Raw genomic sequence first — 15,995 nt, 5'->3', positions numbered from 1 at the left:
ACTTGTTAAAACAATAGCGACAAACTTTTCCATCCAGATGATAACGAGTTTCACTGTCGCTGGGCTCGCTAAAACATAGCGACAAGTTTGCCCGAAGGGAAAATTATAGAACAAGCATATGTTATCCTCCTCAAGATTGAAAAAAATAAAGAGGTACTGGTCAACAATGACAGGGGAAAAAGGGAAGAAAACTTGAAGAACTTCATTAGTAGCAGGTCACTCTTGAACACGACACTTTCACTCCATCACCTTGATTGAGTCGGGTTAGGTTATTCTGTTCACCATCACCATTGGTCCTCCGTACCATCCATGGGGTTAATGCTACCGATCCATCATAGTGTCACCGATATGTTCAAGAGAAGTCGCTCAGAGAATTCACCAACCCAACTAATGCCTCATCCATTACAATACCTTCACCCTCCATTTTTCATGACCTCCACTCCTGAACCCTGTATCGTCAGATCACTTTCACCTCCAGAAAATCATTTGCTTCGTTTTGTGTCGTAGATGTGGGATTCATTAAGGCCCTCCTAAAATGGGTCACTTGTTGTCAACATTAGCTCATTATCCAAGAACTTGACTTAGGAACAACCCTTTCAGTACTTTGAAGCCTGCATGCCTCAATGGCAAGTTTCTCACTTCCAGTGATAGGTTTACATCAATGGCCTTCGACCGAAATATTTTGCATGGTGTGTTGTAGATCTAACCTGGCTCTGATACCACTTGTTGTAGCTCTGATACCACTTGTTGTAGATCTAACCCAGAATATTATATATCTGATATAAAAGTATAAGATAATGCAAATAAACCCAGAAATGATATGAAATGATTCTTTATTGATCAAACCCTTAAGGTAGGGCAACACCATACATTCACTCCTTAAGGAAGGAGAACACTCCACAAGCCATATGCCTGTTCATACAAGAATACTTCTCTTCCTATTCATCCATGTGGAGTCTCTAGCCTCTATATAGGCCTCATACATACAATACCATGCATCATTACCATGGTTTCCTCATACCATCCACTAATACCATGGGCCCATTACATTATTATTAACTACTTGTGGTCCCTTACATGACATGGGTTAACCACCTTATTTATTACTATGTCCCATCCCATTATTACATTATTACCTTGGGTACCTCCCTTGGTACCCCATATTATCCCCCCTAGGTATATAACAATACATTATCTTCATATTACTTTCATGATCTAGCTAAGGTGGGCATTCCCATGCTCAGCCTTATAAATTCATTTTCATGTACATAGGACAGACAATCGTCTATGTGGCAGACTAATGATTCTTGTAGAGCCATCATTCCTTAGCTTGGATGATCATCTGTGCAGCTATGGAGTACATTTGATGTCTTTATTTTCCTGAATATATCACAGCACCGATGGATGAAACTAGATATAGGGTCTTCAAACTCGTTCAATCTTCGCCCGATGTACAAGTTGATCCATGTGAAAAGATGTCCTGAAGTCAAACATGGAAAGACATCCCCTGATTACCAGCCAATGATGTAAGCTGTTAATAGGCGTGAGATGAATCATCAATAATGATAATGACCCTCAAGGTACTACAGTACAATTCACGTGCTGTGAATATAGGATCTGATGTCGAACACCATGTTATATACCTAGGGGGGATAATATGGGGTACCAAGGGAGGTACCCAAGGTAATAATGTAATAATGGGATTGGCCATAGTAATAAATAAGGTGGTTAACCCATGTCATATAAGGGACCACAAGTAGTTAATAATAATGTAATGGGCCCATGGTATTAGTGGATGGTATGAGGAAACCATGGTAATGATGCATGGTATTGTATGTATGAGGCCTATATAGAGGCTAGAGACTCCACATGGATGAATATGAAGAGAAGTTTTCTTGTATGAACATGCATATGGCTTGTGGAGTGTTCTCCTTCCTTAAGGAGTGAATGTATGGTGTTGCCCTACCTTAAGGGTTTGATATCAATAAAGAAGAATTTCATATTACTTTTGGGTTTATTTGCATTGTTATGTATTTTCATATCTGATCTATAATATTTCTGGGTTAGATCTACAACAAGTGGTATCAGAGCTACAACAAGTGGTATCAGAGCCAGGTTAGATCTACAACAAGTGGTATCAGAGCACTTTCTTGGGCAAACAGTGTAGAATTATTTTTTTTATTTTTTGCAGGGTTTTGAGGGCGGCGACTTTGCAGATCAGATATGTAAATTTTGGTGCAAGATCTGTAGGATCTAATTGCATATCTGTATTCCTTGTGCAAAAATAGCCAATTTCAAAAAAAAAATCGGTTGAATCGGAGTCCGGATGAAGGAGATATCGCTGATTTAAAAATCAGTGAGGTTGCAGACAATTTTTAGGGCAGCAAGGTTGCGGCGCAGATCTAGACGTCCTGGTACAAGATCTACAAAATCTAATTGCAGATCTGGATTCTTTGGGAAAAAATACCCAACTTCAAAAAAAAAATCAGTCGAATCGGAGCCCGGATGAGGAAGATGAAGAGAAGTATTATTGTATGAACAAGCATATGGCTTGTGGAGTGTTCTCCTTCCTTAAGGAGTGAATGTATGGTGTTGCCCTACCATAAGGGTTTTCATAATAGAGAAGCATTTTATCTATATTCAATCTTATTATTCTTGGGCTTATTTCTATTCTCATATATCTTTTGGATCAGATCTACAACACACAAGTGGTATCGGAGCACAACAAGTGGTATCCGAGCTACAACAAGTGGTATCAGAGCACAACAAGTGGGGTTGCAGATGAAGGAGATGTCGCTGATTTAAAAATTAGTGGGGTTGCAGACAATTTTCAGGGCAGCGAGTTTTGCGGCGCAGATCTAGAAGTCCTGGTGCAAGATCTGCAAGATCTAATTGTAGATCTGGAATCTTTGTGAAAAAAACACATGATTTCAAAAAAAAATCAGTCGAATCGGAGTCCGGATGAGGGAGATATCGTTGATTTAAAAATCACCTCTTTTTGCAGAAATTTTGGGTGACGACGGGAGAGTAGCAGCGCAGATCTGGAATTCTAGTGCCTGGATCAGGATTTCTATCACATGGGCAGATGCAGAATGATTGCTCCATTTCTAAAAATAGGTCATAATAAGGATTCTGAGCAATATTGACGAAACTGTGAAAATTACACATTTTCGCCAAGTAAGTGAATTTTTTCCAAACCATTCATGGCTTCTAGCAAGGATCTATATTTTATAGGAAAAGATGATGGTCCTACTATTGAAGAATTCATACAAATATACAAGTCCAAATTTGGGACAACAGGTTGTTTTTGGAAGTTTCAAATGTTGTCTAACTTTAGAGGTGAGGCTCAAAAATGGAAATTATTACTTGACTACGACTGGTTGAACAAAATTTCAAATCGAGAATTTGAAAAAGTCTTTTTGGACAAATGGTCTCGGGCTAGGAAAAAGGAGAATGAGACACATAAGGGGTTAATTCCTACAGGTATATCCTTATTGCAGATTCATGGATTGCTTCAGAAAGAAAAGATCGTTGTTTCTATCAATCCTAGTTGCAAGCAAAATTTTATCAGTGTTAATTTGGCAAAAAAATTGCAAGTCCCAGCGAAACAAATTGAACATACACAGGTTAATCATGAGGATGTTCAAGTGTACAAGGATTTCAAGATTTCTATGGATAAATATGTGTTGCATGGTGATTTTTATGCTTCAGAGATGGATAATATGGATGTTGTTTTGGGATATCCTTGGATGGAATCCGTGGGTACTATCAATATTAATGTGCGGAAGAAATTCCTGAAGCTATGGTATAAAAAGAAGAAAATTACATTACAGGATATTTCCATCCATAAACAGGTAGAGCACATGGAGGTTGAAGCAGAAGATGTTCAAGGGACTGACATATCAGATGATGAGCCTTTGATGATCGACAATCAAACACAAACAGAGGCTGCAGAAGAAAAGGTTACAAGTGATGATACATCAGAGGAGGGCTTAGTGGTTGAAGTCATATTAAAAAAGAAGACACCACAACAGGCACCACAGCAGGGTGAAGTCAAGCACAAGCCATCGTGGGTTAAAACTTCAACATATCATCACCCACATCACCCCGCAAGACAACCATCATGGAAACCAAGTAGTCACATGATGCATAGAAAGGAGAGACGATCCACCTACTACACATCAACACAAAAGAGCTGCCACGGTCAACTTCCATCTCAAGCGAGCGAGGCACCAGCGAGATCGAGGGTGCACCTTTCTCTTGGATGGCTAGATGCACGTGCATGGTATTAGTGGACTACTCTTTTGAGTAGATCTTATTACTTATGTTCTTCCCATGTTTCGGGGACGAAACATGCTTAGGGGGGTGGAATGTTATATACCTAGGGGGGATAATATGGGGTACCAAGGGAGGTACCCAAGGTAATAATGTAATAATGGGATGGGCCATAGTAATAGATAAGGTGGTTAACCCATGTCATGTAAGGGACCACAAGTAGTTAATAATAATGTAATGGGCCTATGGTATTAGTGGATGGTATGAGGAAACCATGGTAATGATGCATGGTATTGTATGTATGAGGCCTATATAGAGGCTAGAGACTCCACATGGATGAATATGAAGAGAAGTATTCTTGTATGAACAGGCATATTCCTTCCTTAAGGAGTGAATGTATGGTGTTGCCCTACCTTAAGGGTTTGATATCAATAAAGAAGAATTTCATATTACTTTTGGGTTTATTTGCATTGTTATGTATTTTCATATCTGATCTATAATATTTCTGGGTTAGATCTACAACATGTATTGTATTTTATTTTATACAAGTCACCTTCCAATTCAAAAAACATCGGATCCTCGTGATAAAGCATTTCACTCGACATTAGAAGATTTATGACCTCATGCTTTAGGGGGCAACTGTTATAGACATATTTGGGCACTACAACCCCAATCATATATGTCGATAAACCAAGGGATCTCAAACCCCTAAAAGTGTTTTTTAAAACCCTAAAGGATAAAGGTCAACTGATTACATCATTTCCCAGAAGTTCTCCCTGTAAAACTTCTCAGAACTGGTCAAAACTGGACCATATAGACTGCTCCATGTTGAGGGTGTGATACATCTCACCTATTACACACAAGGGGTGTGATGCATACTAAAAACACCTTCTGTAGGGTGTGATGAGTGAGAGAAGACAAATGGGAGAGGCCGTTTTCTAGGTGGAAACTCAGAGAATCTTCTAGAAACTGCTCATATGACACTTACCTCTCTGAATTCACCCAGGGATGAGTAAGAGATCATGAAATCTCCAAGTGGAACCAAGAACTATCAGTGAAATGACACTAATAAAAAACCCAGAAGCTGACTCACCCCTCTGCAAATATCTATAAATGGATCCCTCATCCTAGAGATCCAGAGGCTGGAATTTTGTAATTTGTAAGGAGGTGTTGTTGGTTTCTCTTTGAGACATTATATTGTTGGGTGATCTTTATTTTCATGAGGTGAAGAGGGCTTTCATGCTGGGAGGATGATGCTAGATTAGACAGCTCGGTTGTAATCCTCTCTTCTACTTCTACTATCTATAAAGTTATTTGAGATTTCCTCCAGATACTTGTGCACTTATAAATCTTGTATTCGTGAATGCATTGGTATGGTTAATGTACATCTGATTCTAAATTGTTTATGGTATTATAGATCTCTATGCTTTGATGGTATTTTTCTGCTTTGCCTCTACAGGTGTTCTTTGAAGCGGGACAAGTAAGAAAGGAGTGTTGAAGCTCTATCAAAGGAGAGAGGAAACAAGCAAGGAGCCAAGAGAAAGACTGAGGTTGATGCTCTCTACTTCTCTCTTATCTATCATCCATAAAGGAAAGCACAGGTTGCTTTGAATTGTTTGTTTCTAAGATAGCTACCCATCTTAGTGGGACTTGCAGATCAAATAGTGACACTAGTTTTCCCAGAAACACTTGGAGGATCCAGGTACAGTCTTACTGATTTATATTTGTTGGGTGAGACTCAAATTGAGTTCATTGTTGTAAAAAATCTGCATGAAAGCATAAAGGGAGGCCACCACTGAAGGCTGGACCAGGAGACGTAGCCCAAGATTGTTGGGTGAACTCCTTATTAAACTTGTTGTGTTTACATTTTTGCCTATTCTGTTTTTCTCTAACTTCTTCAGTGCTTCTGTATTTCTCAATCTTATTGATCCATTGCATAAAATAACATAGGCACATCCATGCACATGAGTCTGTAATACCTTAATTAATTGCCTTGGATCAATTCCAGATTAAGTGGTATCAAATCTCTAGGTTGCTAAGGTTAGACAAGCTTGTGCTAGATTTGTTGTTGAATGCTAACTAGATGAAAGCTTAAATGAGGAGAAGGAGAATTGGTTGAAGCTAACCCAGAAATTGGAAGAGTCTATCCTAAGAGGAAAATTTCAGAAGAAAGTCCCTTGGAATGATACTCCCAGTTCATGGACAGTTTCTTGACCATGAAAGCCATGGTAGAAGAAATGTATAGAGAATTTAAGAAAGGTAGAGATGAAGATTCATCAAACTCCACACAAGATAAAGGAGTAGAAGAATCTCTCCTCCATGACCACTCTAAAGGGAAAGGGAAAGAAGAAAACCTTCCCACACCTCCTAGTAGCCCTGAAAATAAAAAGAAAACATCTTTGATTAAATTAGATGTTGAATTTTATTTTCCAATATATGATGGAGAGTTGAATGCAGAGAAGCTGGATAATTGGATTAGACATATTGATGTGTATTGCAAGGTGCAGAGCATTGATTCAGACAAGAGTAAGATTTAGTTGGCTAGCCTATGCCTTGGAGGAATTACCTTGGTATGGTGGGAAGGTAGGACATAAGCTGACATGAAGAAGCATGGTAAAATTCTTTCTGTCTAGAGTGAATTTGTTTCTACAATTAAAAAGAAATTCTATCCACTAGCCTATATGTAGCAAGCCATGATGAGCTGGAAAACTCATCACCAATTAAAAGGGAAAAGTGTACAAGGCTACACCCAAGAATTTAGGAAAAGAGCTTTGATTCTAGGAATTTCATTAGACTCACCTTAAAATTCGCTGAAGTATATAGGTGGTCTACACAACTATTTAAAGCACACCATTCTCATGTTTAATCCCACTAGCATAGATGATGTATCTGTTTAGGCTACACACATAGAGGCTAGAGGCAAGAATGTGAACCCAGAAGTTGGGGGATCATCAAAACCCACTGCAAGCAAGAATAAGGAGAAAATAAAACAAAAATGGAAAGAGAGGAAGACAAATACTATACAAAAGACCAAATCTTCATGCACTCACTCTAAGAATGATGGGCATGATGATGAACATTGCTAGATTCTGTATTCGGAGATGAAACCCAAGAAGTGCGATGGCACAAAGAAGAACATTGTTACAACTATTAAAAAATATTTGGGGTCAGACTCAGGAGATAAAACAACGATCGCAGCCATAGGTATAAAAGGTAAAAATTCTTAAGCATCCACTAGTAATTCTACACAATCTACTGATAACGAAGATAATGAGAAGAAAAGACATGAGATTTTTCATATTAGAGTTATTTCCAAGCATCAAAAGTATGATACTTTGTTTGATAGTGGCTCACAACTAAATTTAATTTATGAAGCAATTATAAAGAAGCTGGGATTAAAAACCACACCTCACAAGAGGCCATATCCATTAGGTTGATTATGTGATAAAGCAAAGCTACAAGTGACTAGACAATGTAAACTTAGGTTTTCTCTGGGTCAGCAGTTGTAGATGAAGCTGAGTTAGATATTGTTCCCTTGGATATATGTGGAATTTTTTTAGGAAGTCCTTACTTGTATGATAGAAAAGCTATTTTCTATAGAGAATAAAACAAGTATCAACTCATTAAAGATGGAATTGAATATATTGCAAGAGCTCATCAAATGAAGAATAATTATACTCTTATAAACTCAGGGCAGATGAAAAGAATTGTAAATTCATGCAAACAATTTTTACTAATTTGTGTAGATATTCTTTCGGATTCATCTCATTAATTTTCTTTAGACCGATGTTTCGAACCACCAATGGTGGTTCATCTTTAGGATGTGATAGAATGATGAAAATTGAACTTTATTTCTTTTAATAAATAGTTAAGAGATTCTTTGCCGACATATATTTCAATCGTAAACTAATATGTTATTGTTTTAATTGTCTTTGTTATTTCATTTGTTTTAATTATGTTTTATTGCCTCAATTATATTAATTTAGATTTGTTTATAATATATAATTTTAATAAGCTACGCTGTTTTAGATTTATACCCTAATTCAATTTTTATATGTTTTTACCGTAGGGCATGATCAACATTAGATTGAGCATAGTTTCCAAGTTGCTAATCAAGTCTAGCTGTATATCAGCAAAGACAAAATGCAAGGTGAAGGTAAGAAGTTGAATCCAATAAGGTATGGACCTTTCAAGATACTTGAGAAAATTGGTGAGAATGATTTTCACCTTGATTTACCAGCTTACATGCACATCTACTCAGTTGTTAATGTAGATAGCTTGAGACTATTTGAACCTTCATTGATTGAAGATCCTGAAGAGCAGAGTCAATTGCCTTCTATTGATGATTTTTTTCCTGAATATCTCAATGACTTGCAAGAAGATACAGTTCTGGACAGGAAGGTGAGAACTACGTGCAAAGGGGATGTTGAGTACCTTAGGAATGGGCTCAAAGGTTCAAAACCAAGCAATGCAAAAAGGATAGAAATTGGGCAAGCAAGGAATCTATAGCCTCACTTGGTTGATGCTTAAAAACTAACTTTTTGTGGTCCAAAAGCTTTTTCAGTAGGAAGGTCGTGATCCGAATTGGATCGTAAAACACTCTCTAAGTTTTCATGAAATCTATAAAATTCATGCCAAAGTTTCAAAGTCTTATAAAGATCAATATTATTAGAAATATCCTCGAAACAGTTGTAATTTGCAAACAGTGCAAAGCAACGAGGACCCTCGGTCAAGCACTTAGACCGTTGGCCCATGGTAATGCGCACTGTCAAGAATTGGAAAAATAGGAGGTATTTTCGAGAAATGAGGGTGGTTTCTGATATGCGATTAGTGACAAGTCACTATTCACATATCACTGGGAAAACACCTCAGAGAAGGAAAAGCCTCAAGCGACTCAGACCTAAAAAGTTATAAAATGTAACAGATATTGCGTTGATTCTGTCAAAGGCAGGGTCCCACAAGAAACCGGTATAATATCGGAAGGGATGAAAGCAGTAAGCAGTTTCAGTGAAGTCCTACCCGATGCCACACAATGGGTGCCATGCGTCTCGTGTAAGAGAGAGAAAACCACTCACATCGAATGGGTAAATGTCATGTTACTTACCTGACTGATATGAATAATGACCATAGGATCTAGAGGCTCCAGATCGATAGTGGAGACGCAATTGATGGATGACCAGATTCAATGTAGTAAACAGGCAGAGTTGTATAAGATTTGAAGTCCGATGTGGATGATACGTTGGTAGAGGATCATATTCGCCGGCATTCTTGGAGTTAATGGTAAAAATAGTCATTTCAAATATGTCCAAGAGTTGACACTCAGTTCATTATGAAACAGGTGGCCACCTCCCTATGAGGCGTTACACAGTGTTGATTACGTAGAACAGAGGGATTTAAATGGACAGAGGTATGGGAACCAGAAAGCTGAGAAGAAGAAACGAATAGCTAGAAAATTGACTGGCCTTAAAGCCACGAACTGACAGAGGAAGAGGTAGAGTTAGTTAGACATAGAAAGCTAAGAGAAGAAAGAAGGAGCCAAGCTAACCTGCAGAAGAAAAAGGCAACATCAAGCCAGAGAGAGCCAACGATAGTCAGAGAGAGTCTGTGTACTCCAGAGAAGGCTTGAGAGGTTCAAGCGAACTCCTTTGTATATGCCTGTCATGTATGAGTCTAAGACTGGCTTCATACTACTGTGACCAATAGAGGTCGAGTTTTAGTAAGGAGAGTCAGTGTACTCCAGAGACTTGGGGGATCTAAGTATAGTCTTACTGATTTATATCTGCTGGGTGAGACTCAAATTGAGCTCACTATTGTAAAAAATCTACTTGAAAACATAATAGAGAGGCCACCACTAAAGGCTGGACCAGGAGACATAGCCTAGGAGTGTTAGGTGAACTCCTTATTAAACTTGTTTTGTTTACATGTTTGCCTATTATGTTTTTCCCTAACTACTTTAGTGCCTGTGTATTTCACAATATTATCGATCCGTTGCATAAAATAGCATAGGCACATCCATGAACATCAGTCTATAATACCTTAATTAATTGTCTTGGATCAATTCCAGATTAGAAAGGAGGAAAAGGATAATAAGCAAGAGTAAATTCATACCCATTGCACAGCTCAACATACTCCCCTGCTTACAATCTTTCTTTTCCTCATGACAAATAAATAGTTCCTGTGTAATGTAGTTAAGGAGTAGTCTGGAAAAAAGGTTTCTTTATCCAGACTGAAACCATGATTTTGTGCCAAATTTGAAAAGATTGTATGTTCATGTCCTTCAGGTAACTCATATTCAAACTGATACCCTTCAGGAGGATGCCAAATAATCGGACATCTAAATCGACATCCCAACCAATAAGGCCCTTCCCTCAAAATAAGGGATCTATATGTGATTAACTGACTTGCAGCAGCTTTAAAGTTCCCATAATTAAATGGTTCTCTTTCCTTAACATTGTTAGTTGAGGTCGTTCGTCTCATTTTGGATGCATTCAAGGACCTTTCTTGGATAGAGAGGAAATATGTTGTTCCTTTCTGTACAATTTCCTTATGTATGGGCCCTAAAATTTGGATCACGCCTTCTTGTGTCATCAACCTTTTATGTCTAGAAAATAGTTGCAAAAGGTGAGTAGGCTCACTTCTTACCGAGAGATCCAACCCATGTTCCTGTCACTGGAAATAATTATATGCCTTAAACTACTTAAGTTGATTAACTACAAAAGAGATAAAAGCCAAGAATTGAATATCTCCAACAAAAGGGCTAGGGTTCTTATCAACTTCTCCTTCTAATATCAAATTATGTAGATAAAATTCGCAAAGAAGCCTTTGGAATTTTTCCCCATGTTCCTTGCAGCAACTTATAAAATCTTAAGTTGTCTTTAACTTGATTGCCTTGCCAGCTTTTATGGCTTTGACCTCTAACAACAAATACCATTCTAATAAGAATAGGGTATAATTTGTGGTCAGAGACCTACATGTCAAGACATTTGAATATAGCGAGCAAATGGTGTCTATCTAATTCCTAGCTCTGTGAGACCATCCCAAGCTAAGTTTTGTTGAATAAGGTTGTGGGTTACAATTAGTATTATCAATCCATGGTGGCTAACTACAGTTTCCGAGTGCATAGCCCATCTTATTCTATCGGCAGTATCATGCAACAATAAATTCAAGAAAGATGGAAGATTAACAATGATCTTTTATTTCAAAACAACTAAAATTTTGAGTTGTCGTGGTCTTACCACATCTCATCATCCATCATAGGTAATGTACCTCTGGACAATATTTTCTAACTCACATCATGGTTCTGCCAGAGAAGATGGTTGTATGCCCTTGCCTTTCTTGATTAATTGCTCTCCTACATCTCTGAAAATGTCCACCGCATCTTGTAACATTATGTATTTCTTTGGCCATGTATTTCCTTCAGTCAATAGCCCATATACTTCAGCTATTACAACATTTGATACTGTAATTCTTCTACCTCTCACTAGGTATTTCCCATTCTGCAGATGTTGTAGAAATTCAATAGCCATTTCCTCACTAAGGGGCTGAAATCTTGTGAAGTATGGTATCCACCTTGTGCAAACCATAATCTCTTTGGATATATCAGAGATTTCTAGCACTATAGGTTCTCGGCGCACTGACTTACCACCCATAATGTTTGAGTTCTTCCTACTATTGCAAAGGATTAGTGCAGTGGCGAGAAAACACCAACAGACATCAACAAAGAGGTAGAACATCAAGTAAGTTGTAACGGCTAAGTTTTCCAATTTTAAACTATATTTTGATGAAAGTTCATAAATTTGAAGACTATTATTTGGCCACATGCTGTGTGATCATAGAGTACCATATCAACCTATGAAATCTAATAAATAGTTATATCGCATGCACAAGTGTGATGAAGGTCCCTTCCCTCCTTCAAGATGAGAGGTCGCCTATGACCGAATGAATGGGTGAATGCTATTCTGATGGCAACGTACAATGGTGAAGGATACAACATTAATATGGGACAGAGTATGTATATTAATGAGAGGACTGTAAAAGGTATGGATATTATGAAAGCGAGGTGTGTAATGGTAGTTATTGATAAGAGACAAGATGCTTTGGTTGATGATAGGTTATGCAACAAGGAAAGAGGACGAAAATATGCAAAAGAAAATATGCTTTGCTGATGATATTTCGACTGCAAATGATATGATTGATTAAAAACATTAACTCATGCATAAAGGTTCAAGGTAGGAAGAAATTAAGGAAATAATTCTTCTGATAAAATGAAAAGTAAGAAGAAGGTATTATAATAATTATGATGTTGAAAATGGAACTTCAATACCATAAGCAGAGCTTCTGTTTCTAGTAGGCATCCATAGCCTCAACAGAGTTTCTTTTTAACCCATATGAGCCAAGATCCTCAATTTATAGTTAGAGAATTCCATTGTTGTTTCTACAGAAGAGATCAATGTGCTAACATGGTAACCAGATGACCACACTGTCGTTCACTGGGAAGTAGCAAAAAGTGATCAGGTCGGCTCATGATGAGACCTCTTGTTCCAAGGATATTTTAGGCATCATTTCGATCATAACCCTGGTGCGGTGGCCATAGTGGGAATGTAACATTGCTACATCCTTATGAACATGGTAGGCTGGCTCTTAATGATACCCCCTATCCTCTATCTGTAGGCAAAATTTGTTGTTTTTACACATTTTTATGAAAAATAGAGGGAGGCTCAGTATTCCTTAAGAGAAAGGATGGTGGAAGAAGTTGAACATATCAATAGAAAAAATATACCCATAATCTCACTTATAATAGACAAAAAGTATTATAACTAGGAGGGTGGAACCAACATGGTAAAGATGATCAATCGATATTATATACAGTAGAAATCAATAAAACAAAGTAATATATAAATAATTGTGTCCTTCCCCATTGTTTTTAAGAAATCTATCATCAAGAAGTTGTCTTGTTGAAGATCATAACATTAAGGATATTCACCTTCTTTAATAGAATCCATAATTCTCGTCCTTATAAAATTATTGTACTTCATGCCATAAAAGGAAATTAGAAAAGTGGGGCTGAGATTAGCTAGGAATAGTCTTGGAGTGTTGTTCAACATTACAAAAAATGCAAGGAAAAAGGATGCTATTTTAAAAAAACATGACTTTAAGAAGCAAAAATGTTGGTCCAAAGAACGAACAACAAAAAATTCTAAGAAAAATGGTAGTATTTGAACCATAAACAATAAAAAGTGTTGTTATAAAGTGGGAACAACAAAAGCAAAAGTGTTGTTTCGAAGTGGGAATAGAAAAAACAAAAGTGTTGTTCCGAAGTGGGAACAACAAAAAAAGGTGTTGTTCCGAAGTGGGATCAGCAAAAACAAAAGTGTTATTCCAAAGTGGGAACAACAAAAACAAAAGTGTTGTTTTGAAGTGGGAAAAGAAAAAAAAAAAGTGTTGTTTCGAAGTGGGAACAACAAAAAAGAAAAGTGTTGTTCCGAAGTGAGAACAACAAAAATCAAAAATGTTGTTCTGAAATGGAAACAATAGAAATCAAGCATGCTGTCCTAAAGTGGGAACAACAAAAATCAAACATGCTATTCCAAAATGGCAACAACAAAAATAAAAAATGTTGTTATGAAATGGGAACAATAGAAATAAAAAATGTTGTGCCGAAATGGGAACAACAGAAATCCAAAGTGTTGTTCCAAAAAGGGAACAACAAAAATCAAATGTGTTGTTTCGAAGTGGGAACAACTAAAACCAACTGTGTGGTTCCGAAATGGGAACAATAGAAATAAAAAATGTTGTTCCGAAATGGGAACAATAGAAATCAAAAGTTTTGTTCTGAAAATGGAACAAAAGAAATCAAAATTGTTGTTCTGAAATGGGAACAACAGAAATCAAAAGTGTTGTTCTAAAAAGGGAACAATAGAAATCAAAAAAGTTGTTCTAAAATGAGAACAACAAAAATAAAAAATGTTGTTCCAAAATGGGAATAGCAGAAATCAAAAGTGTTGTTCCAAAAAGGGAACAACAGAAATCAAAAACATTGTTCTGAAATGGGAACAACAGAAATCAAAAAGTATTGTTTTGAAAAGGGAACAACAAAAATCAAATGTGTTGTTCCAAAGTGGGAATAGCAGAAATCGAAAATGTTGTTCCGAAATGGGAACAACAGAATTCAAAAATATTATTCCAAAATGGGAACAATAGAAATCAAAAGTGTTGTTTCGAAAAGGGAACAACAGAAATCAAATGTGTTGTTCTGAAATGAGAACACTAGAAATAAAAAGAAAAAAGAAAAATAAAAAAATAAAAAAAAACGAAGAAAATCAAAGCAGCAATCATATTTACAATTTTTAGAAAAGGAATAACTTCTTACAAGAATGAAGCTGTCAAAGGATTTCCTTCTACAGCTAAGATTTGCATGGTGGAGTCTTTGCGTATCTATTGGTAAAAGGATTCTCTTGTGAGTGGTTTTTGGTAGAGGTGTACACGATGCCCATTTTCTTTGAAGGAAAAACTAGACCGATCAATGGTGGCCAATGTAATAGTGCCATTGTCATGTACTTCCTTTATTTCATAGGGGCATAACCATCTAGTCTACAGTTTACCAGGGAAGTCTTGAAACCTTGAATCGTAAAGAAAATCCCAGTCGCCCTCATGAAATGTCTTCTTCTTAATCAGGGAATTGTACCACTTGGCTCTTTGTTGTTGAATGAGTGTATTATGTTATAAAGCAAATAGTAAAATTTCATCTAATTCATTTATTTGTTGTAGTTTGTTAATCTATGCTTCAGTTAAATCCATTCCCACTTCCTGGGCTATCCTTAGTGTTTGTATCTCAAATTCTATGGGGTAAATGGGTTCCTTACCAAATATCAGCTGATATAAAGAGTATCTAGTTGTGTTCCTCCAAGTCGTGCGATATGCTCACAAGGCCTTTAGCAGTCGAGTCACCCTGTCCTGTCTGTGCGATGAGACTGCCTTCATTAGAATAACTTCAGTTACTTTGTTGGTACTCTCCACCTGCCTATTCACCTGCGGGTGATATGGAGAGGTAATTTTGTGAATAATGTGATGATTCTTCAGTGTAGCAACAATCTTGTGGCCTACAAAGTGCGACCCCCCATCAGTAATTACATCTTTGGGTAAGCCATATCGCACAAAAATTTCAAAAGAAAATTAATCATTGTTTCCTCTGCCACTCTTGGTAATGCTACTACCTCCACCCATTTAGTCATGTATTCTGTTGCAACCAATATGTATGATTTCTGATTGGATGGTGGGTTGATCGGCCCAATGAAATCTAATGCCCATTGGTCAAAGGGTTCTATCACTAGCTGTGTATGCAGGGGCATCTCATTAGATTGGCTAGGGCAGCCCCTCCTCTGGCAACTATCGCATGCCTGGACAAATTTCTTAGCATCCTTAGAAATTGTGGGCTAGTAGTAGCCCATTTGCAAAATTTTATGTCCATTTTTGTGGTATGAAAAATGTCCATCGCAAGGTCCATCATGGCAATATTTTAAGATATCATAAATTTCATCTTACCTGATACATCTGCGGATGTGCATATCATCCCTTGTGTGAAAAAGGTATCCTCTAATCCAAGACAACCGGATTCTGTGCTATACTATTAATTTCCTTTCTCTGGGTGTCAAATGCTTGGGCAGTTTTCCTACTACTAATTAATTCACCACATCTATGTACCATGGTGTTTTTATGGCCAC

Source organism: Pinus tabuliformis, chromosome 2_1 (genome assembly GCF_031772625.1).
Source record: "Pinus tabuliformis cultivar Carrire ecotype Pingquan chromosome 2_1, CPIR1, whole genome shotgun sequence".
Classification (NCBI taxonomy): domain Eukaryota; kingdom Viridiplantae; phylum Streptophyta; class Pinopsida; order Pinales; family Pinaceae; genus Pinus; species Pinus tabuliformis.
The sequence above is the reverse complement of the archived record's forward strand: the minus strand, read 5'-3'. Positions refer to the sequence as shown.